Source organism: Plecotus auritus, assembly GCF_963455305.1.
Source record: "Plecotus auritus genome assembly, chromosome: 4".
Classification (NCBI taxonomy): Eukaryota; Metazoa; Chordata; class Mammalia; order Chiroptera; family Vespertilionidae; genus Plecotus; species Plecotus auritus.
Genome location: NC_137775.1, coordinates 110104196 through 110127184, shown reverse-complemented (window position 1 = coordinate 110127184; position 22989 = coordinate 110104196). Strand labels below are relative to the sequence as shown.

At 44.7% G+C, this 22989-nt stretch overlaps 1 protein-coding gene across 8 annotated transcripts in view; it reads right to left on the bottom strand.

Annotated features, from left to right (window-relative positions):
- Window positions 1-22989, bottom strand: part of PRKAG2 (protein kinase AMP-activated non-catalytic subunit gamma 2) — a 240043-nt gene that overhangs the window by 33721 nt on the left and 183333 nt on the right. The gene's annotated exons all lie outside the window — the stretch shown is intronic.

The following is a 22989-nucleotide window of genomic DNA, read 5'->3' as shown; positions in this document are numbered from 1 at the left end:
GTCATATGGAAATATGAACCCACACAAAAGCACACTGAAAACAGTAACCATGTGGACAAATGTACATCTTTCTTATTTAAGTCACTGTAAACCCACCATACATCCCAAACATCTACAGACGCAAGCGGCAGACCTTCCCCACACACCACACCATTCTGGATGCCATTAGCCGCAAACCTCGCATATCAACTCTGGTCACCCAATTTTAAAATCAGACTTGTTAGTGACACCTCTGGGTTTATAAAGAAAATTCACAAATATTCCAGTGCATATGGAAGAAATGGGGATGGTTTCCATTTTGGACGCGTGGCAGTTAACTGGTAAAAGTTACTTGACTACTGACAAAAGGGATGACAGCGTATTGTGGGGTTTACAGCATATTTATTAGTTAAGTGAGTGGCACCGCCACCCGACCAATGATACAGAAATCTAGGCAGCATCCTCGTCATATCGCCTCCTTCATCTTCACCAATTTATCATGCAAATCTCTTTCTCTTTTTTTAAAATCCTCACCCAAGGATATTTTTTCATTGATTTTTAGAGAGAGTGAAAGAGAGACAGAGAGAAACATCGATGTGAGAGAAACACATTGATTGGTTGCCTCCTACAAGCGCCCTGACCAGGGTCCAGGCCGGTGAGGAACCTGCAACCCAACCGAGGTACATGCCCTTGACCAGAATTGAACGCGGGACCCTTTGGTCCATAGGCTGATGCTCTATCCACTGAGCCAAATCAGCCAGGGCTATCACCCAATTCTCCCTTAAATCCATCTGTTTCTCTCTACCTCCGTGGCCACTGCCCTCAACCTGATATAAATACCCTGACTTCCTAACTGGTCTCTGCTTTCCATCTTGTTCCCTTTCCAACTGTCCATGTGGCATCCAGAATGGTTTTGCCAGACGCAAATCTAACCACATCACCCCTCTGCTGAAGACTCAATGGCTCCCAAGGACTTTAGAAAAAAGAATCCCGACACAGCCTAGGAGACTCTGCCCTGAAAGATCTGGCCCCCATCTCCCCAGGACTTCCTCCAGCCCCCATCTCCTCTTAGTCCTTCCTAAAGGTCATGCCCTCTGCTTCTGCAGGGGCTTCAGCGGCTGGGTTCTTGGCCTGGAATGCTTTTCCATCTCTTCTCAGCCTAGTCAACTCCTCCTTCACTACCCTCAGCTCATGGACATGACTGAGAAACTGTGGCACCAGAATTTGAACCCAGATGCCTCTTGATTCCAAAGGTGTGCTCTTCTCGGGTATGATGGCCCTACTGCCCCGGCCTGCCGTGACCTAACTCCCAGCCTGTCTCCATGGCTCAGCTCAATGGGCATCTCCAACTCTGTGATGATCTACAGAGGACCCCTCCCTCCCCCGCCATTCCGTGCAGTGTGGGAAGACTTAGATGGCCACATAAAACCAACCCAAGTTCTTTGGCTGGAAGGACCCTCGTTGTTCTTACATTTCTTACTGTGGGAAACAGTGTGTACTGACTGTTTGCCAACTTCATGATCAACTATGTGAACCTCTGCCACGCCTGTTTCCAGTTCTGACCTCTCTTCCGGGCACTGTAACCCTAACCACATCATTCCCATCAGTCCCTGGACAGGCCCCTCCTCAACTGTCTCTCCTCCTGCTTGTGCATCAAGTCCCACGTCTTGGTCCGCGCCCGGGAGCCTCAGTGATCTGGCTTCCCCGTAACCTGTTTCCCCACGTCATATTCTCAGGTCCAGGCAAACAGCTCCCTACTGGGTTCCCTACTGTCCTTAATCGCACTTGCTTGAATTCATTCAATTTGCTTTAACTTAAATATCCTTCTTTGCCTTTTATTCTCCAATTTCAACCCAACCTCAAACCCCATCTATGTGCTCACTATGGAACAAGCATCTTCACACTGTAACACCAGATGTTACATTGAATTCCCTTGTTTAATTTATGTAACAACCTGAGGGTGATGCCTTCATTTCTTCACTTTCACATGAGCAAACTGAGGCTCACAGGAGTGAAGTAACCGGCCCAAAGTCAGACAGTTAGGAAGTGAGCACGCTGGGATTTCAATCTGTCCAAGACTCCATCCAGCTCCTCATGGAGACTATGCGGCTGCATCTGCATCTGCTCGTGGCCGGGCGTGGCCAGGTGTGGCTGGGCATGGCGGGCAGATACCTGTGGGGCACTGCTGTCTGCTAGGTACTGTTCCTGCTGTTGGGAACAAAGATGAACATGGCAGACACGGTCCCTGCCCTCCCAGCTCACATGCTGGCAGAGAAGGAGGGCGCCTGGCCATGGGCAAAGGGTCACACGGGCTCTCACAGGTGGTGAGCACCCTGAGCCAGAAGGGTGAGGAAAGAGGTAGGCAATGGCCTCCTCCTCTGAATATGTATAGCATCCTCTATGCACTTCTCACCAATCATCACTTTATGTCTCGTTCACAGTGATTGTAAGCTCTAATATTCTTTCCTTTCCTGGATACTTTGAATGATCAGGATCTTCCTCATCTAGCACAGTGGTCGGCAAACTCATTAGTCAACAGAGCCAAATATCAACAGTACAACGATTGAAATTTCTTTTGAGAGCCACATTTTTAAAACTTAAACTTCTTCTAATGCCACTTCTTCAAAATAGACTCACCCAGGCTGTGGTATTTTGTGGAAGAGCCACACTCAAGGGGCCAAAGAGCCGCATGTGGCTCATGAGCCACAGTTTGCTGACCACTGATCTAGCATATTAATTCAGTCAATTACTATTTATTGCATAGGGTCTTAGTGTGGGTTCTCCCAAAGCTGACCGTGAGGCCAGGGGAAGTGAGCCAGGGAAGGAAACAGTCAGACTAGGACGTGTCGGTAAGCAGGTGGCAGCTCTGTGCAGTGAGGGTCGAGGCTGCAGGAGACCTGTCAGTCGGACTGTGCATGGACTTCAGACTGTCTTGTCATAAGAATCACTCCTGCCTGTTTTGGTTAGGAGGCTGCCCCAGGCAGAGATAATGAAATAAGAGAACTGGATGCAGGTAAGGCCTTGCTACCAACACTTCCGCTGTGCTAGAGGCCAGGGTCCCCTCTGGCTGATGCCCAAATGGAGGAGAGACATCAACTGTCACAACAGCATTGCGGGCACGACCCAGGGCAAGTGTGGGGTTTATGCGTGAACTAGGGGCCCGGTGCACAAATTCGTGCATGGGTGGGGTCCAGCCGGCTGCCCTGATGGGGGCTGATGGGGGCCGGGCCGGCGGGTGCGGGGAGAAGGGAGAAGGGACGTGGGAGGTCGGAGGGCGGGGGGCTGATCAGGGCCCCGATCGTGCTGGTTGGCCACCACAGTACGTGTCATAGTGACCAGTCTGTTGTTCCGGTCGCTTGGCAGTTGAAAAATGGGCGATGACCTTTAAGTTTGCGTGTTTCCATGTTCCCTGAAATACTGATCTATGGGAAAACGGGAGTCTTACAAGGGGAACTGAAGCACAGAAGGTCTCAGAACAGCTGCACAGACAGTTCTGACCATCTCTGCACTGTGCCCCCATCGCCAAGGACGCGACTGTCCTGCCATGAGACGTGCTGTTTCCTTGCCGCCTGCTCAGTGGGGATTTGTCAGACACAGAGGCAAAGAGATCGCTACAGTCAAGCATCCTCTTAGCTAATGTTTAGGTTACACATTGCCGGCCAAATCCATACTCCTGAAGTTCAAATAAATGAAATCAAGAGGAAAACTAACTATAATAAAACGTAATAATCCATCACCCAGAAAGGAAACCTTACAAAATATTTTGTTCATTAATTGAATTGCGCCTTTTCATAAAAGGAGCACACATATTATAGATGGTAATATCTCAATATGAATATCTGAGATAAAATCTTAAAATGTTATAAAAAGAAATACTCAAACTTAATATTTTAAGCTCTAAGTTTAGTGTCAAACAAATTTTTAAGGTACATTTTAAATCCTCTGTTGATTTTTGAAAAATATTTAAATAAACATTTTATTTTAAACAACTTTAGATTTAGAGAAAAGCTGTGATAATGAATCGGTTCCTGGTATACCCACACCCCACACCAGATTCCCCCTGAAGTTAACATCTGATATTACTGTGGCACATTTATCACAACTAACGGACAACACTGACACATAGGTTATTATTAAAGTTCACACTTTGTTGGATTTCCTTAATTTCCCTAATGCCCTTTTATCTGATCCAGGATCCCAAACAGGAGGGCACAGTTAGTCATCAGCTCCTTGTTCCCCCAGATGGTCACAGTTTTCAGACCTTGTTTTTGATTATCTTGACCGTTTAGAGGGGCACTGAGCAGTCTGTAGCATGGATCTTATGATCTCAACCTTGGGGTTGTGTGCTGGGAGGGAGACTACAGGTAAAACACCCCTCATCCCACTACATCAAGGGTGCATCTGCTGTCAACATGACACCTCACCTGGCTCAGGTAGAAGCTGTCTCCACTGTACTCTCCCTCCTTCCATACTGCAGGAGTTGTCTGCTGTCTACCTCAATGTGGACTCATGACATTTATTTCATACTCTGAGCTATAATCCAGTGCTACGTTAGGACTGGTGAGAGGTTGTGTGCAAGCCGACAGGGCATTCCCCTCCGCTGACGGATCTGGGTGTAAGTGTGGAGCACACTCCAGGTTCTTCCAAGTCTGCCCTGATTTTGACTTCTCCCCATGTCCTCCCCCGAACTCCCCTGCTCGTACCTGCAGCCTCCACATCAGCAGGGACCTGTCGGGGGCTGGACCTCTGGGGTCTTCTGTGTGTGTGTCCTCAGGAAGAGAGAGTGGTGAGGGAGTGGGGCTCCCCAGGTTCTTTCCCGAGCATCCACCAGCCCCCAACAGCGAGAGCCAGGTCTCCTCCATCACTGATGTCTTACATTTGTTACAACTAATGAACCGATAAAATAATAGTGAACTAATTATTAACAGAAATCCATTCGTTACTCAGATTTCCTTAGTGTTTAATCTCTCCAGGATAGCACATTGTGTTCAGCCGAGTCTCCCGGACATGCCTCGTGGCTGTGACGCTCTCCCAGACCTTCCTTGTGTGGTGGCCTGGGTCCTTCTGAAGAGGGCTGGGCGGGTCCTGGGAGACCCCCTCGGCCGGATGGCTGATGTTTTTCTTAGGATTAGACTGGGGTTCTGGGGCTCGAGGAGTACAATACTTTTCTTAAATGTAGAAAGCTTGACTCAACAAAGCAAAAGCAAAATGTTAAATATGTAAAACAAATTACAACAAAATTTATTTTGGTTCTCACTATGAATAGATGGTCATTGATGTAATAAAACAACATCAATAACAAAAGTGTCAGCATTTAAGTTAGGTAAAGAAAGTGAAATGTTCTAAAATGTCATTGCTTCTCCACACACAGTATAGCTTTCTGATGTTAGGTGGCTTCGTTTGTGTTATTTATATTACGATGAAGCCTTTGTTGAGTCAAGGCTGAGGACACACACATTCACTTGAAAAGAAAAATACACAGAAATAGTGAAAACTAGAGTGATCTGGAGTTCAACCAAAAAGAAAAAACAACAAAACCTTTCAACAATAACAGGTTGTTTGGAATGCATTATAACATTCCTGAGCAGGCATGAAGTTCACATTCTCATTATTCAGCAGGTAACTGGGGTTAAGATAGTATCACAACGTTCCGTTCTTTTGTTATTTTATAACTCACTGGGTAGAAGCATAATTATAGAGTATTCTACTGGCACCTGAGTTACTGGTCTACCAGAGGAGGTTGTTTGTGGAATGACATGAAATCTCACTACCCTTCCAATAATAATATGCTAACCCAACATCATTGTTCAAGGGAGCTGCTAAAGAGTGCCTTTGAGAAGCAGAAAATATGTGGTAAAGTATTTAATTTGCAAAGGTTAATAAAACAATTTGAAAATGCCACACCTAAGTTTAAATGCAAGCAATTAATACACATTTTTCTTTCTAAAGATCTGACTACATACCACCCTTGGCTCAATAATTCATGACAGGTCCCACTACTACACCTTCCCCCCAAGCCCCCCCGCCACACACATCATTTCATGTTTCTAGAAATCGAACTCTAACCCATCACATCCCCTAGGAACCTTACCATTGATACTTCCTTTGGGAATGTGATCCTTGTTTCCGTATCTGCTTTGTGCATGCTAGTCTCTCCCCGAGAATAGCGGCTTCCCATTCCACTTGCCTTTCTATAGTGGGATGAAGAGCTATCTCCTCCTGGCATGTTGGAAGGAGACCTTATTTGGAAAAGTAAGGATCTTGAGATGAGATCATCCTGGATTAGGTTGGGCCCTAAATCCAATGACCAAAGAGAGAAGAGGAGAAAACACAGACTGACCCAGAGGAGATGGCCCTGGGAAGACGGAAGCAGAGATCAGAGTGATGCAGCCACAAGCCAAGGACACCACGAGCTATGGACAACCAGAAAAGCTGAGAGAGGCCTGGGGGAGAGTTCTGGGGGAGAGGCAACCAGCCCTGCCGACACCTGCATTTCAGACTTCTGGCCTCCAGGCTGTCGTTCTAAGCCACCACGTTTGTGATAATGTGCAAAGGTGGCCTCAGGAAATGACTACACCTTCAAAGTTCAGTTCAAAGGTCCACAACACCTTCCTGAAGACCCGCAAGTCAGAAGGAATGGCTCCAGTTTTGACATTTCCATTAGAGCTTTGTGAATCACTCACGTTTGGAGTCGTCTGCCCTGTACTAACATCAGGTCTTCCTTTAGATCGCAGCTTTCTGAGGCAGTGGCCAGGCACGCAGCAAGTTCCTCCTGGGTGTCAGCCCAGCCTCAGGCCTGCTGACCTGCGTGTCACTGGCAGACACACTAGTAAATCGCAGACGACCAAGTATGAGTCCGAGATTACTATATTACATTTCTAACCTCAGAGGGAAAAACAATGCACAGGCATTCAAATGAATACTAAAGATTCTAGATTTAATGATCAGTAAAGAAACCTGATTTATAGGCTTTTATAGGACTGCAGGATTGGAAAGGGATGTTTTTAGTCACAGAAATAATGCATCTATGGAAATGCACCATCATTTTTTGTTAAAGCAAAACAGCATTGATCTAAAGCTTTAACAGTATTTGCAGGAATATTTTATATTGAAGCTTTTTTCTATTGGACAAAAACATGTAATTAAATTGAATGAAACTACTGAAGACCTTAAAATGTTCACACTATTGTCAACATATTAAAAAAACCTGAAAATACAGCAAAACAACTTTACAGTCATAAATGACTTTTTCTCAAAACCATGTACACTGAATTTTAATTTAAAATCTGTAAAAAAAAAATGTGTCCTAAGATGATGTGGTTCTGTGTGAAAAGGAACAGAACAGACTGCCACCGACCATTTGTTCGTCTGAAGAAGACGAGACTGAAGGAGGGGACAGAGAGGACGAGAGCAGGAGAAGGGGCCGGTGCTGCCGGAGGGCTGGCTGCCAGTGCCCACAGGACTCAGAGGGACACACTCCCCCGAGGGAGGTGACAGGAAACAGCAGCGCTGAGTTCAATAAACCTGACTCTGTAAGGAAGCCGCCAAACCTTCGGCAGCACAGAGAGTTAATCTGCTCTCTCTGGGCAAGCGCCCAGTGAACTCGGACCCGGGGATGTCAAGTCAAAGAGCATAATTAAAGCCTCCGAGTAAAGGACAGTCAGTAACTGCTCACTCTGCTCAGCTCCTGCTGCTGTGACACGGCAGCTAGCCAAAGGGCTTTATTTCATTTAAAAAAACTTTTAGGGTTTAATTTTAAAACAAAACATTTTTAAAGATGATTAATATGTTAGTTATTTTTAAAATTATCTTTTCATACTTTATTCCACATTTAGGAACACAAGTTTACTATTACATATAGTATATCTCCTTTTAGAAAACCATTTCAAATAGTTGAGCAAGAAATAGGCAAAAAAGAGGAACACGGGCCCTGGGCAGTGTGGATCAGTGGTCAGAACACAGGCCTGTGCACTGAAGGGTTGTGGGTTTGATTCCCGGTCAAGGGCACGTACCTGGGTTTCAGGTTTGCTCCCCACCGAGTCGTTGTTCCTGTGAGAGGCAACCAGTCAATGTGTCTCTCTCACATCAATGTTTCTCTATCCACTCCCTCCTCCCTGTCTAAAAGCAATGGAAAATATATCCTCAGCTGAGGATTAAAAAATATAAGTAAATAAAAAAGGGGAACACGGAAGTCAAAAGTATGTGCAAAAGCCTGGTCAGTGTTGCTCAGTGGTTGAGTGTTGACCTATCAACCAGGAGATCACAGGTCAATGGGTTGCGGGCTCGATCCTCAGTGGGGGCGTGCAGGAGGCAGCTGATCCATGATTCTCTCTCATCATTGATGTTTCCATCTCTCTGTCCCTCTCTCTTCCTCTCTGAAATCAATAACATACTTTTTAACAAGTATACAGAAAAGATTAAACTCGTATAAACTTTCCTAAAGTGCTTAGAATCAGGAATATTAACAAAGTCAAGGCTTAGATATAATTGAAAGGACTTACAAGGTTACAGATAAATAAAATGCTTTTATTCCCCTTTCCATGCTTTTTCATTTGGTCTCAACTGTCCATTGAAGAGGAAAACGCATATACTTTTCCAGATTAGGGGCAAAGAGTTATGAGAAAAGAAGGAAAAGTGTAAGTAAGTAAAGGCACACACTTTCCCCAATAAGGCACTTCAAGGAGCTGCAAGAGATGCCCAAGGAATGTCTCAGACAAAGCAGTGACCTTGAAATTACACACGACGCCCAGCAGAGTTTTAAAATGGCTCTGGGTGCAGCCTCTATCACAGTCCATGTTCCCTCTTTTTCAGGAAACAGACCCAAATACTGAGCTGCAACAACAAGAGGACAAGGTCAGCTCACAGGGCTCAAGCTCTGAGCACCAGACAGGTCAGGAGAGTAAGGACCCCTTGGGCAAAGACAATGCCAGGAACCACACTGCCCGGCCCTCAGGCCAATGGCGCTTGCAGCAATGGGAAGAAGCCGCCTCCTCTCTCGAGCTGACGACGGATTTCGTTACAGGAGCGTATACTGAATTTTATCAATTGCTATTCCAATCACTGGGATGCCCAGAGGTTTCTCTCCTTTAATCTGCTGGCATTCCTTCCTTGGGGGTTTCTTAATACGGTAGCCTTCTTGCATTTCTAGGACAAACCTTGCTTGCTCACCATGCATGGCTCACTGTGCTGATGTTTACATCTTCCAAACAGGTTAATCCCTTGTTTTCTTCCCCATTTGCTGGCATCTGATTCTGATGTTAGGATCAAGCTAGCCTCACACAACGAACTGGGAAGCTGCTAGCCTTTTCTGTGCCCTAAAACAATTCAAACAACAGAGGCATTAACTGTTCCTGTAGGGCAAGCATGTCAAACTCAAAGGCGAACACAGACAAATCAACAAGCTTTAGGTTTATGTGGCCGCAAGAAAACAAAAGCTTCAATTTCCAAAGAAAGGTAGGTTTATTTTGATAGAGACATGCTGAATACAAAAGGCTGAAATAAATGAGTCATCATTAATACAAAATAGAACATTTTAATAAAAATTAATATTTTTTCTTGAACGTTAACTTACCAGACATTGAATAACTGCACAAATTAATAAGCGTAACGCAACTAAACCTATTTTTCTTGTTCTCTGAGAGCGAAATATTTCCTGTTGTGCACACCAAACAAGTCAGTTCAAGACTAATGACATGGCCATCAGCTGCTAAAATATTTGCTGCCAGTATTAGTGGAGAGAAATGGTGCGCCTGCGTGTAAGGCGCGTAAGGGAAATGAATGCAACACGATTATAGTAATCAGTCATTAGTGAACGTTGTAGTTCATTGTTAATAATCATGTATAACAGGATATTGTAAAAATTAAGTAATGAAATTTTTATTAAAATGTTTCTTACATACCATTATATTGGCTGGGCCACAAAAATATTTGTTGTGGGTCACATGCGGCCAACAGGCCACAAGTTTGACATGCTTGCTGTAGGGTTTACAGAACTCACCATCGACATCGACAGGCTGAATAACAGGCCTCTTTTGCATGGGCAGAAGAAGGGTGAGGACTTTTAATAACTTTTGGTAGATAATAGCTTTGTTGAGATATAGTCACATCCATACCATTCTCCCATTTCAAGTGCACAATTAGTGACTTTTTAATTTCTTTTATGGTGACTGATCAAAGGGATAATCAATTAACCAGGAAAAAACAAATTTATAAGTTTATTCATAAATGGCAGAAAGATTTTTTAATTTATTGGTATAGTTTGGTATGTACAGGTTTCTTTTAATGGTATGTTTGAAATCTCTGCATTTATAATTAAGAAGCCCCTCTTATTTCTAAGGGGCTTTTCTAAGAACTAAGCTTTTGTTTTTGTTCAGCGAGACTACATTCTGTATTTGATTTCACTGATTGCTGTCAGTTCAGTAGGATTTTAGGAGGGAAGAGGGGTAAATGAATATATTCAGCAAACCATCCTGAATCACACGTGTGGCTGCCAAATTCAGTCAGTTGTTAGGTGATGCCACCAAGTCCCCACATGCCCTACAGTTTCTGATTCCGACAGGATGTAATCCTTCCTCGATCATACCGATGCATCACAGGTGAGCAGAGCCTAAACCTAGGTCCACAAACGCCTGCACATCTTTGGGGCTCAGCAATACGATAAACCCTCCTGCTCTGGGCCTCTGGCTACCCCAAATGCAGCACGCCACACTCCATAACATGAGAAAGCACCGTTAAGGATTATGATTTCAAATCAAAATATGATACGATGACGTGCAGAGTGAGGTGCTGCAACAGGCGCTTCCTTTATGAGCCCGCAGGCTGAGGGCCCTTTCTTCAAGCGCGCCAGGTGGGAAGGAGCCACCCTTCTCCACGGGGGCCTCCGGGCATCAGGTTCCCAGGAGCGAGCACAGAAGGGAAGCAGGCAGATCTAGACCAAACCTGGATCAGAATTGCCATCACCTTCAGCGCGACCTTGAGCAAATCACGCAATCCCTTTGAGTGAATTTCTTCATTTGTCAAGTGGGGATGACACCATCTTTCTTGCAGGCAATTCTGAGGAATAGGGATTGATCAACAGCCCATCACAAATGCTGCTGCCTGGACAGGCACAATATATTCACGTGGGAAAGTCTGGCTGTGTAGACACTGAACCTACCCCTGGATGAGTGGCTGTGACTGGAAAGCACACTCATGGTGACGTTGACTTTACATTTTTGCTGAGCCGCCTTTCCGGTCCTTTGTTCAGTCACCATCATGGTTACATTTACAGGGAATACCCCGGGACAGGTATTGCAGCGAACACCATGCTCATGTTATTCGACCTATAACCCTACCATCCAGGTACTGTTATTAGTTCCCACTTCCGAAGAAGGTGAGGTTGGAAATCACTTGCCCGAGGTCTCACAGTTTTTAAGTAGAAGAAACAGGACTCTGACATGAGTCTGACTCACGTCCTTAACAACAATGGCTCTAATTACATCTGAGACTTAAAGGGGGGGCACACCCCAAAGCTAGAGTCAAGGCGAAAGTGAGAGCCAAACAGAGGTATAAACAAACACCCGAGGATGTGGACGTGGGTGTTTCTGACAAGGTCTTAATGGAATGAGTAAACACTGCATTTCAAGGAAAATATGGTCTATGATCTATAAGATAACAGTTTCCAGATAGCAACTTGCTGTTAGTTACAAACGACCGAAGTAAAACAAACACATGAATCACAACCTTCAGAAACAGCAATGAGGTTAGGTAAGTGTAAGTACACAGGAAATAGCTCAGAGAGGCAGAAACAGCCAATTAAACAGATTAAAAAAACGGACCAATAATTTTTTTTTAAATAAATCTTTATTCAGATTATTGCAATTGTTTCTCCTTTTCCCCCCCATAGCTCCCCTCCACCCGGTTCCCACCCTACCTTCTGTCCTTACCTCCCCCCCACTGTCCTCATCCATGGGTGTATGATTTTTGTCCAGTCTCTTCCTGTATTCCCCACACCCCTTTCCCCCTGAGAATTATCAGTCCACTCCCTTTCTATGCCCGATTCTATTATATTCACCAGATTATTCTGTTCCTCAGGTTTTTAATTCACTTGATTTTTAGGTTCACTTGTTCATAGATATGTATTTGTTGTTCATAATTTTTATCTTTACTTTTTTCTTCTTCCTCTTCTTTAAGAATACCTTTCAGCATTTCATATAATACTGGTTTGGTGGTGATGAACTCCTTTAGCTTTTTCTTATCTGTGAAGCTCTTTATCTGCCCTTCAATTCTGAATGATAGCTTTGCTGGGTAGAGTAATCTTGGTTGTAGGTTCTTGCTATTCATCACATTGAAAATTTCTTGCCACTCCCGTCTGGCCTGCATAGTTTCTGTTGAGAAATCAGCTGACAGTCGTATGGGTGCTCCCTTGTAGGTAACTAACTGTTTTTCTCTTGCTGCTTTTAATATTCTCTCTTTGTCTTTTGCTCTTGGCATTTTAATTATGATGTGTCTTGGTGTGGTCCTCTTTGGATTCCTTTTGTTTGGGGTTCTGTGCGCTTCCTGGACTTGTAAGTCTATTTCTTTCACCAGGTGGGGAAGTTTTCGGTCATTATTTCTTCAAATAGGTTTTCAGTATCTTGCTCTCTCTCTTCTTCTGGCACCCCCATAATTCTGATGTTGGTACGCTTGAAGTTGTCCCAGAGTCTTCTTACACTATCTTCAACTTTTTGGATTTTTTTTTCTTTTTGCTTTTTCGGTTGAGTGTTTTTTGCTTCTTTGTATTTCAATTCTTTGACTTGATTCTTGTGTTCCTCTAGTCTGTTGTTGGGTCTCTGTATAATATTTTTTATTTCAGTCAGTGTATGTTTAATTTCTAGTTGGTCCTTTTTCATATCTTCGAGGGTCTCGTTATATTTATCGGCCTTTTCTAGCATATTCTTGAAAAGCCTTATAACCGTGGTTTTGAATTCTATATCCAGTCGTTTGTTTTCCTCCATTTCTTTCGTTTGTGATCTGTTTCTTTGATGCCGCATTTTCACTGCTTCCCTGAGTTGGTAGGGTAGATTTGTGTGCTAGGTTTCCAATATGGCCCAGTGGGTCGGTCTCCCCAGTTAACCTGAGGTGGACACTCTTGGTGCACCCCTTTGTGGACTGTGTGTACAGCCTTGTTGTAGTTAAGTCTTGATTGTTGTTGGTATCACTGGGAGGAATTGACCTCCAGGCCAGTTGGCTGTAAGGATCAGCTGTGTCTATGCTGGGAGAAGTTCGGTGCTGGAGACAGCCTTACAGGATTAGACTTGCCAAATTGCAATAGCCTCTGTGCTCAGCTTGGATGGGGTGGAGTCTCAGGGCAGAGCAGACAGTCTTGGCTTCCAGTCAGCCTTGCCCTTGCGCGTGCGTGCCTCCAGACCTCTGCCTTCCCCGGCTCCCGAGTCTCCACCCGAGAGTACAGATTCCCCCCACAAGAGCGTGGGTCCCCAGGGGCTCGCCTGGAACTGGGGTTCAGTGCAGTCAGAACTGGGGCTCAGTGCAGTCAGGAGCTTCTGACTCCCTTCCACTAGGGAAAGCCTGTGGCAACCTCCGCAGCCTTTGTGCGCACTGGCATGCGCGCGCCTGCAGACCTCTGCCTTCCCCGGCTCCCGAGTCTCTGCCCGAGAGTCCAGATTCTCCCCCGTAAGAGCGCTGGTCCCCAGGGGCTCGCCTGGAACTGGGGTTCAGTGCAGTCAGAATTGGGGTTCAGTGCAGTCAGGAGCTTCAGACTCCCTTCCGCTAGGGAAAGCCTGTGGCAACCGCCGCAGCCTTTGTGCACACTGGCACGCGCGCCTCCAGAACCCTGCCTGCCGGGGCTCCCCCGGGTCTCCCCCGGGTCTCCGAGTCTCCGGGTGCCTTTCTCTCTACCTGACAGTCCAGACTCCCCCTGTATGAGCCTGGGTCCACGGGGTTTCGCCTGGGACTGGGGTTCAGTGCAGTCAGAACTGGGGTTCAGTGCGGTCGGGGGCTTCCTTCCCCCTTCCGCCAGAGAAAGTCAGCCAGGCTCTCAGCCGCCCTTCCCTCTGCGCGCACAAAGACCCTTTGCCATACTTCCAATTCTCTGTGAGCTTTTCTCTTTCCTTCTAGTTGTAGAATTTTCACTCAGCCAGCTTTCCTGTGGTTCTGGATGGTGTCCGTTCTGTTTTTTAGTTGTAGTTTTGAAATTGTTGTGTGAGGCAGCAGTTTAGGTGCTTACCTATGCCGCCATCTTGGTTTCTCCCAGACCAAAATTTAACCCAAAGGCTCCCAAATTAGTTTCTTCCCCCAAAAGGCTCCCCCCTTTATTATCGGAGGCATGTTACACTCTTTCCTCCTCACATCAGCACAAGTCGACCACAGAAGGGAGACCTGAGACTTTACTCGGATCCCAGATCACGTAAGCAGTCGTCATACTTCTGTCCCCTGTTCCTGCCTTTCGTCTGTCCCCTCCCTGGGTGTAATAAATACATTTGCACTTCCTATTTACGTGGGAGACACACAGGCCATAGTCCTTTCCTCCGTTCCTCCCCGTGACCCTGCTCTGTGATAAGTACACAGTAACTAGGTAAATGGATGCCCTCTCACTGCCTCAAACAGAAAGGCCTTAATTATTATTATTACTTGAGGTCCGGTGCACGAATTCGTGCACGGGTGAGGTCTGGCTGGCCCCTCCCGAAGGGGTGATCGGGCTGGGCTGGCCAGGGGGAGGGGATGCGGGAGGTTGATTTGCCAGCTGGCCCACCCCCAACTGGCGTGGAGGGGGCTGACTGGGGGCGGGAGAAGCCATGGGAGGTTGGCCAGACCCTCCCCCTGGTCGAACTCCTGGTTGAGGGGACAATTTGCATATTAGCCTTTTATTATATAGGATTACTTTTTGTTAATCCTCACCTGAGAATGTTTTTCATTGATTTTTAGAGAGAGTGGAATGGAGGGAGAGAAACATCAATGTGAGAGAGACACGATTGGTTGCTTCCTGCATGGGCCGCGACCAAGACTGGGGGCTCAAAACTGCAACCCAGGTACATGCCCTTGACCGGGAATCAAACCAGACCCTTCCGTGTGTAGGTGGATGCTCTACCACTGAGCTACACCAGCCAGGGCAGAAATGCCTTAATTCTTTATAAGAAAGAGCATGAACCTTTGAACTGCACTAAGTCTAAGAGGCAAAGTAAAAGTTAAAGCTCATATATATGTATATACACACATACACGCTCTCCAAATATTTACTAAACTCAAAGTCTCGCTCATCACAATATCTTTGAGGCCTGGTAAATACTAAGTTCTCAGTCCCCATCCTCCCAGAGCTTACAATTCAATGGCAAGGGAATATGGGTAAATTCATTTCTCCTTCACAACCCAGATCTATTGTGAGGGATCATGAGACTACACATGGCGTCCTGTCTGGGACTCTGGAAAGGCTTCCCCAAGCACGTGATACAGGCTGAGACCTGGTGGCCAGGAGGAAAGGGAAGAACACTCCAGGGAGAGGGAACAGCCTGCGTGAAGTGCAGATGGCATAGAGGAACACGCAGTTAGAGGAACTTAAAGGCAAGGAAAGCTGGAGGAAATGCAAGGGGGAGACAGGTATCCAATGAGGTGGGGGTGGGGGGCGCAGGTACATGCGGGAACAGCAGGGTAGACAGGGGCTCCAGCAAAGGAAAATCACTGAAAGTTTTAAGCATGGACATAATGTGACTAGGTAAATGTTTTTAAAAAATATCTCTTAAGGCCAGGCCAGTGTGGCTCAGGTGGTTGGGCATTGTCCCATGCACCGAAGGGTTGTGTTCAATTCCTGGTCAGGGCACATACCCAGGTTGCAGGATGGATCCCCTGTAGGGGAACATACAGGAGGAACTGATTAATGGTTCTCTATCACATTGATGTTTCTCTCTCTCTCTTTAAAAAAAAAAAAAAAAAAAAAGATCTCTAAGTGCAGCATGTAAAACTTGTCGGAGGGGCCTGAGCAGATGCTGGGAGAGATCTGGCTACTTACGGGTTCAAGAGAAGATGCCAATGCCTGGCCCACCCGAGAGAGTAATATTTAGGAAGTAAAATTGAGAGGATCAGATTACTTGGGTGGGAGAGTGAGAGAGCCACAGCTAGGCATCATTCTTGTTAACAAAAACAAATTCGGTGGATGTGGTGCCATTGGGCTGGCTTTTTTAAAGAGGAGGTAGGGGCAGGAGACTAGAACTGACAGACTGTGACATGCATCAGGCAGAGATACCGAACAGGTAACTGAATACTCAGCTGAGGCCTGGTGGAGGTATCCATCTGGGATCCACGGGATAAAAACACTGGGTAACACGTGTCATAGCAACTAGAGCCAGGAAGGGCACAAGATGGTCTAGGACAGTCGTTGGCAAACTGCAGCTCGCGAGCCACATGCGGCTCTTTTGCCCCTTGAGTGTGGCTCTTCCACAAAATACCACGGCCTGGGTGAGTCTATTTTGAAGAAGTGGCATTAGAAGAAGTTTCAGTTTAAAAAATTTGGCTCTCAAAAGAAATTTCAATCGTTGTACTGTTGATATTTAGCTCTGTTGACTAATGAGTTTGCCGACCACTGGTCTAGGATGAGGGGACAGAATGAGAAGGGGCCCAGGACAAGGCCATGAGGAAGTCCCATGTCTAATGCTCAAGAAAGAAGAGCAATTGTATGGTATGTAAATGACCTCACTAAGCCTGTTACCAAACCAAAAAAAAGAAAAAAAAAGAAAGAAGAGTAAAAACCATCAAGAAAACCAACAGCCAGCCACTTATGAGGAATGCTGCGTGGGCGGAGGGACCGGTCATCTCTGTTGACTGTTCCTCAGAGGACAGGTAAGTGTCCCCTGGAGTTTGCAGAAAGGAGCCATGGGTGAGCACCCGGCGAGCTTGGGTGGAGCATGGGAATGGGCTGAAGAATGACGAGGAGATGAGAAAACGGAATGACAGTTTCCAAATAAAAGATGTTTCCTCTCTGTCATGCTCAGACTGTGCTTGAAACCTTGCCCTGAAGCAATTTATTTAACCGCTTACTTTCTTGATTTCCTCCTCTATAGAAGGGGGGGTGCTAAAAACATTTCCCCCTTAAGGTTGTTCTGAGGATTAGATGAGATACATGCAAAGGACTCGGAACTGAACCTCACTGTACTTAGCATGTGCCAGCTATTACCTTAATAATAAAAAAGGATGTAAAAATCCTCCATTTTTTTTTCAAGTAAATGGGAAATGCTTTGTAGTATCAACAGTTTTCTGACTTTAAAATTCACAGGTAAAATGTGAAGTCGCAGGAAACCTGGTATAACAACTTTTCAGGGTTTGCCCGCCCCACAAAGGAGGAGGGCACCACCCCAGCCATTAGACAGGTGTCTGACCCATCGACCTGGACTCCGGGAGCTGACCGGTGGGGCCAGAGCAGAGTGCCCACCAAGGAGCAGACAAAGTCGGTCTTGAGAGGAAAGGTGGTGGAGACCCTTGTGATGGAGATGAACAAACAGTGTGGTCTTAGCACCTGACTCCTGTCCATGATGTGGGAAACCCCAAAAAAATCCCACTTTCAGGATGCCCTGAGTCCTCCTGCGCAGTCTCCTTTCCTGCTGTTTCAGGTAACAAAACGCCCTGGGTCTCCAAGACAACCATTCTCTCAACAAATATAAGCTCCATCAATGCGAAGCTATGTCCTGACTTCAGAGACAGTAAAATGTGGACCTAAAATCTGACTAAATGTGGTGAGCTTTTACTATGAGGCCAGCCAGAGAAGAAAACATTTACGTCTTTATTGCTGAAAGTATTACGTATGTCCCTCCCCCTGATTAGCCCCTTCTAACATGCCCCCGCCCCCTGCCCTATTGTCTGTGTCCATGGGTTGTGCCTATATGCATTCAAGTTCTTTGATGGATCACTTCCCCACCACCCACCCTCCCCCGCCTTCCCTCTGAGATTCCCCAGTCTATCTTCTATGCCTCTGGGTCTATTTTGTTCATCAGTTTATTTTGTTACTTAGATTCCACATATGAGTGAGAGATCATGTGATATTTGTCTTTCTCTGACTGACTTATTTCACTTAACATACTCTCCAGCTACCTCCATGCTGTCTCAAAGGGCAAGAGATTCTTCTTTTTTACCGCTGCATAGTATTCCATGGTTTAAATGTACCACAGCTTTTTATCCACTCATCTACTCATCTACTGAAGGGCACTTAGGCTGTTTCCAGATCTTAGCTATTGTAAATTGTGCTGCTAGGAACATAGGGGTGCATACATTCTTTCTGATTGGTGTTTCAGTTTTCTTAGAATATATTCCTAGAAGTGGGATTACTGGGTCAAATGGCAGTTTTAATTTTTTGAGGAAACTCCATATTGTTTTTCATAATGGCTGTACCAGTCTGCATTCCCTCCAGCAGTGCACTAGGGTTCCCTTTTCTCAACATCCTTGCCAGCCCTTGTCATTTGTGGATTTGTTGATGGTAGCCATTCTGACAGGTGTGAGGTGATACCTCATTGTCGTTTTAATTTGCATCTCTCTGATGATCAGTGACTTTGATCAATTTTTCATATGTCTCTTGGCCATCTGTACTAGGTGTACCAATTAATAACGTAGCTTTTTTTCAATAGATGGAGTTACAAATATGTTGACATATATGCAATTTGATATGAATGCTATTTTGTTGTATTGACAGCAAGCTTCAAAACTTCATATGTCAAATTTGCTGAAGGTGTTAACATAGATATTTTTACGCTTAAAAATGTCGAATTTCATGCCAAAAAAAGAGCATTTGCAGTAAGTTTCAATTCATTGTTTTATTTTGAAGAAAAATGCTGCTGAAAGTTATCATATACTTCGGGAAGCTTATGATGAGCATGCTCCATCTCAAGATACTTGTGAACGCTGGTTTAAATGCTTTAAAAGTGATGATTTCGATGTGAAAGACAAAGAACGTCCAGGTCAACCAAAGAAGTTTGAAGACCAACAATTACAAGCATTATTGGATGAAGATGTGTGTCAAACTCAAAAACAACTTGCAGAAAGATTAAATGTTGATCAGCAAACAATTTCTGATCGTTTACAAGCAATTGGAAAGATTTTAAAGGAAGGAAAATGGTTGCTACATTAACTGAACAAAAGACAAATGGAAAACTGAAAAGTCATCAGTAAAATGTTGCTTCAACTGCACGAAAGAAAGTCTTTTTTGCATAGAATTGTGACTGGCAATGAAAAGTGGATTTATTTTGAGAATCCCAAATGCACAAATCATGGGTTGATCCAGGTCAACCAACCACACAGATTGTAAGGCCAAACTGCTTTGGAAAGAAGACAATGCTCTGCGTTTGGTGGGATCAGGAAGGTGTGGTGTATTATGAGCTTCTAAAACCGGGTGAAACCATTAATACTGATCACTACTGACAACAAATAATCAATATGAACCATGCTTTGATCATGAAATGACCAGAACGTTCCAGAAGACACAGGCAAACGCACCATCACACACTTCAAAACCAGTTAAAGACACGTTAAAAGATCTTGCCTAGGAAGTATTAATCCACCTGCCGTATTCACCAGACCTTGCTCCTTCAGATTATCACTTGTTCTGATGAATGGCACATGCACTTTCTGAGCAGCACTTCAAAACGTATGAAGTGGAAAATTTGGTCTCTGAACGGTTTGCCTCAAAACAAGAAAAGTTCTATTGGGATGGTATCCACAAATTACCTGAAAGATCGGGGAAATGTGTAGCTAGCGATGGACATGACTTTGAATAAAGCACTTTTGATGTTTCTCTTGAAATTATCGTGTTTTCTTTGATTACAAAATCCGCATTAGTAACCGGTACACATAGTATGTTCGTTCTAGGTTTGTGAAATATGCAGGTGGGGAGTGCATTGAATCTGTAGATTGCCTTGGGTAGTATGGACATTTTAATGATGTTAATTCTACCAATCCATGAACATGGTATATTCTTCCACTTGTTTATATTTTCCTCTATTTTTCTTTCCAATGTCCTGTAATTTTCCAAGTACAAGACTTTTACCTCTTTGGTTGAGTTTATTCCTAAGTATCTTAATTTTCTTGTTGCAATGGTAAATGGGATTGTTTGTTTAGGTTCTCTGAGAATTCATTATTGGTGTTTAAAAAAGTCATTGATTTTTGGATGTTGATTTTGTATCCTGCTACAATACCAAATTCATTTATTAAATCTAGTAGTTTTTTGGTGAAATCTTTAAGGTTTTCTATGTACAATGTCATGTCATATGTGAATAATGAGAGTTTTACTTTCTCCTTTTCAATTTGGATGCCTTTTATGTTTTCTTTTTGTTTGTGGCTAGAACTTTTAGTACTATCTCTATATATAAAAGGCTAAGCAACCATCGCATCCGAAACAACCGAATGGACGACCAAACAGGCTGCGTGGGGCGACCAGGCCAGCAGGGGGGGGGCATTGATGGGCAACTAGGTTGGTAGGGGGAGCAGTTGGGAGTGACCAGGCCAGCAGGGGGGGCAGTTGGGGGTGAACAGGCAGGTAGGCAGGTGAGCAGTTAGGAGCCAGTGGTCCTGGATTGTGAGAGGGATCCCGGATTGGAGAGGGTGCAGGCTGGGCTGAGGGGAACACCACCCCCCATGCACGAATTTCACGCACCTGGCCTCTAGTCTATATATATAAAACCCTAATATGCAAATAAACCGAATGGCAGAAAAACCTAACCAGTTGCTACGATGTGCACTGACCACCAGGGGGTGCACGCAGAACATGGCGGGCGTCAACAACAGGTGGCAGAGCACAGAACATGGTGGGCGTCGGCCATGGTGGGATGGTGGAACAGGTGAGCAGAGGCACCAGACCAAGGCGGGGCACCGGTCGCTGTCATCAGGGAAAGCCTCTAGTGGTTACTGAAAATTCTTTGCTCCCATACACCTGCTACCAGCATCACCTGCAGCTGGCGCTGGAGCTGCCACTCACACACACAGCCGGTGCCAGAGCTGCTGCTCACACCCACTGCCGGCGCCCAGCACCAGTCCTAATCACTTGGAGCCATTAGCGGGTGCGAGTGGCACCAATCGCCCCTGAGAGGTTCTCCACCTCCCCCTGCTCCTGTGGTGCGATCGGGGCAGCAGCAGCTGCTCGCATCCACTGATGGCACCGGTCCCACTCGCACCCACTGCTGGCGCCAGCCCCAATCACTCTGCGCTATCAGCGGATGGGAACGGTGGTGGTGGGAGCAGGGCTGTCAGCAGAGAGGACTGGGGGCCGTGGTGGGAGGGGCCAGGTGGGAGCATGGAGGATGGGCCCCTGTGCCCACTGCAGCCTCCCAGGCCAGTTCCTTGCAAGGTGCACAAATTCGTGCACTGGGCCCCTAATGTTGAATAAGAGTGGTGATAACGGACATCCCTGCCTTGTTCCTGTTCTTAGGGGAAATGGTTTTAGTTTTTGCACATTGAGTATGATGTTCGCTGTAGGTTTGTCATATATGACCTTTATTATGTTAAGATATCCTTCTATTCCCACTTTGCTGAGAGATTTTTATCAAAAATGGGTGTTGGATTTTGTAGAATGCTTTTCTATGTTTATTGATAGGAATATGTGATTTTTGTCTTTCAATTTGTTTATGTGATGTATCACGTTTATTGACTTGCGAATATTATACCAGCCTTGCATCCCTGGAATAAATCCCATTTGGTGATGGTGTCTGATCTTTTTAATATATTGTTGGATCCAATTTGCTAATATTTTGTTGAGAATTTAGCATCTATGTTTATCAGGGATATTGACCTGTAATTCTCTTTCTTTTTAGTGTCCTTATCTGGTTTTGGAATTAGGATAATGCTGGCCTCATAAAAAGAGCTTGGAAGTAGTCCTTCCTCTTAGATTTTTTCAAATAGTTTGAGGAGGATAGGTGTTAGTTCTTCTTTGAATATTTGGTAAAACTTCTGTGTGAAGCCATCTGGACCAGGGCTTTTGTTTGCTCGGAGCTTCCATTTCCTTAGTTGTTATTGGCCTATTCAAGTTTTCCGATTCTTCCTGATTCAGTTTTGGAAGATTGTATTTTTTTAAAATTTGTCCATTTTATCCACATTGTCCAGCTTGTTAGTATATAGTTGTTCATAGTATTTTCTTACAATCCTTTGTATTTCTGTGGTGTCAGTTGCTACTTCTCCGCTTTTATTTCTGATTTTATTTATTTGAGTTGTATCTCTTTGTCTTTTGATGAGTCTGGCTAATGGTTCATCAATCTTATTTATATTTTCAAAGAACCAGCTCTTCGTTTCATTGATTTTTGTATTGATTTTTTTTCTCTAGGTCATTTATTTCTGCTCTAATCTTTATTATTTCCTTCCACTTACTCTGTACTTTTCTTGTTGTTCTCTTTCTAATTCTTTAATTTGTAGGCTTAAATCATTTATTACTAATTTTTCTTGTTTTTTGAGGTAGGCCTATAGTGCTATGAACTTCCTTCTCAGGACTGCTTTTGCTGTGCCTGAGATTTCGGGTTGTTGTATGTTCATTTGTTTCCAGGAAATTTTTTATTTCTCTCTTGATCTTATTGATAACCCATTCATTGTTTAATAACATGCTATTTATCTTCCATGTGTTTGAATTCCATGTCATTGTGATCAGAGAAGATGTTTGATATGATTTCATTCTTCTTGAACTTGTAGAGACTTGTTTTGTGTCCTAACATGTGGTCTATCTTTGTGAATGACCCATGTGCACTTGAGAAGAATGTATATTTTGCTGCTCTGGGATAAAATAATTTATAAATGTCAATTAAATCAACCTGATGCAGTGTGCCATCCAGAGTCACTGTTTCCTTGTTAGTTTTTTATCAGGAAGATCTATCCAGTGAAGTCAGTGGGGTGTTAAAGTCCCCTACTATGACTGTATTGTTGATCTCTCCCTTAAAGTCCTCTAAAAGTTTTTTTTAAAAATATATTTAGGTGCTCCCATATTGGGTGCATATATATTTACCAGGATTATATCCTCTTGTTGGATCGATCCCTTTAGCATTATGTAGTGACCTTTGTTGTCTCTTATGATGGCCTTCATGA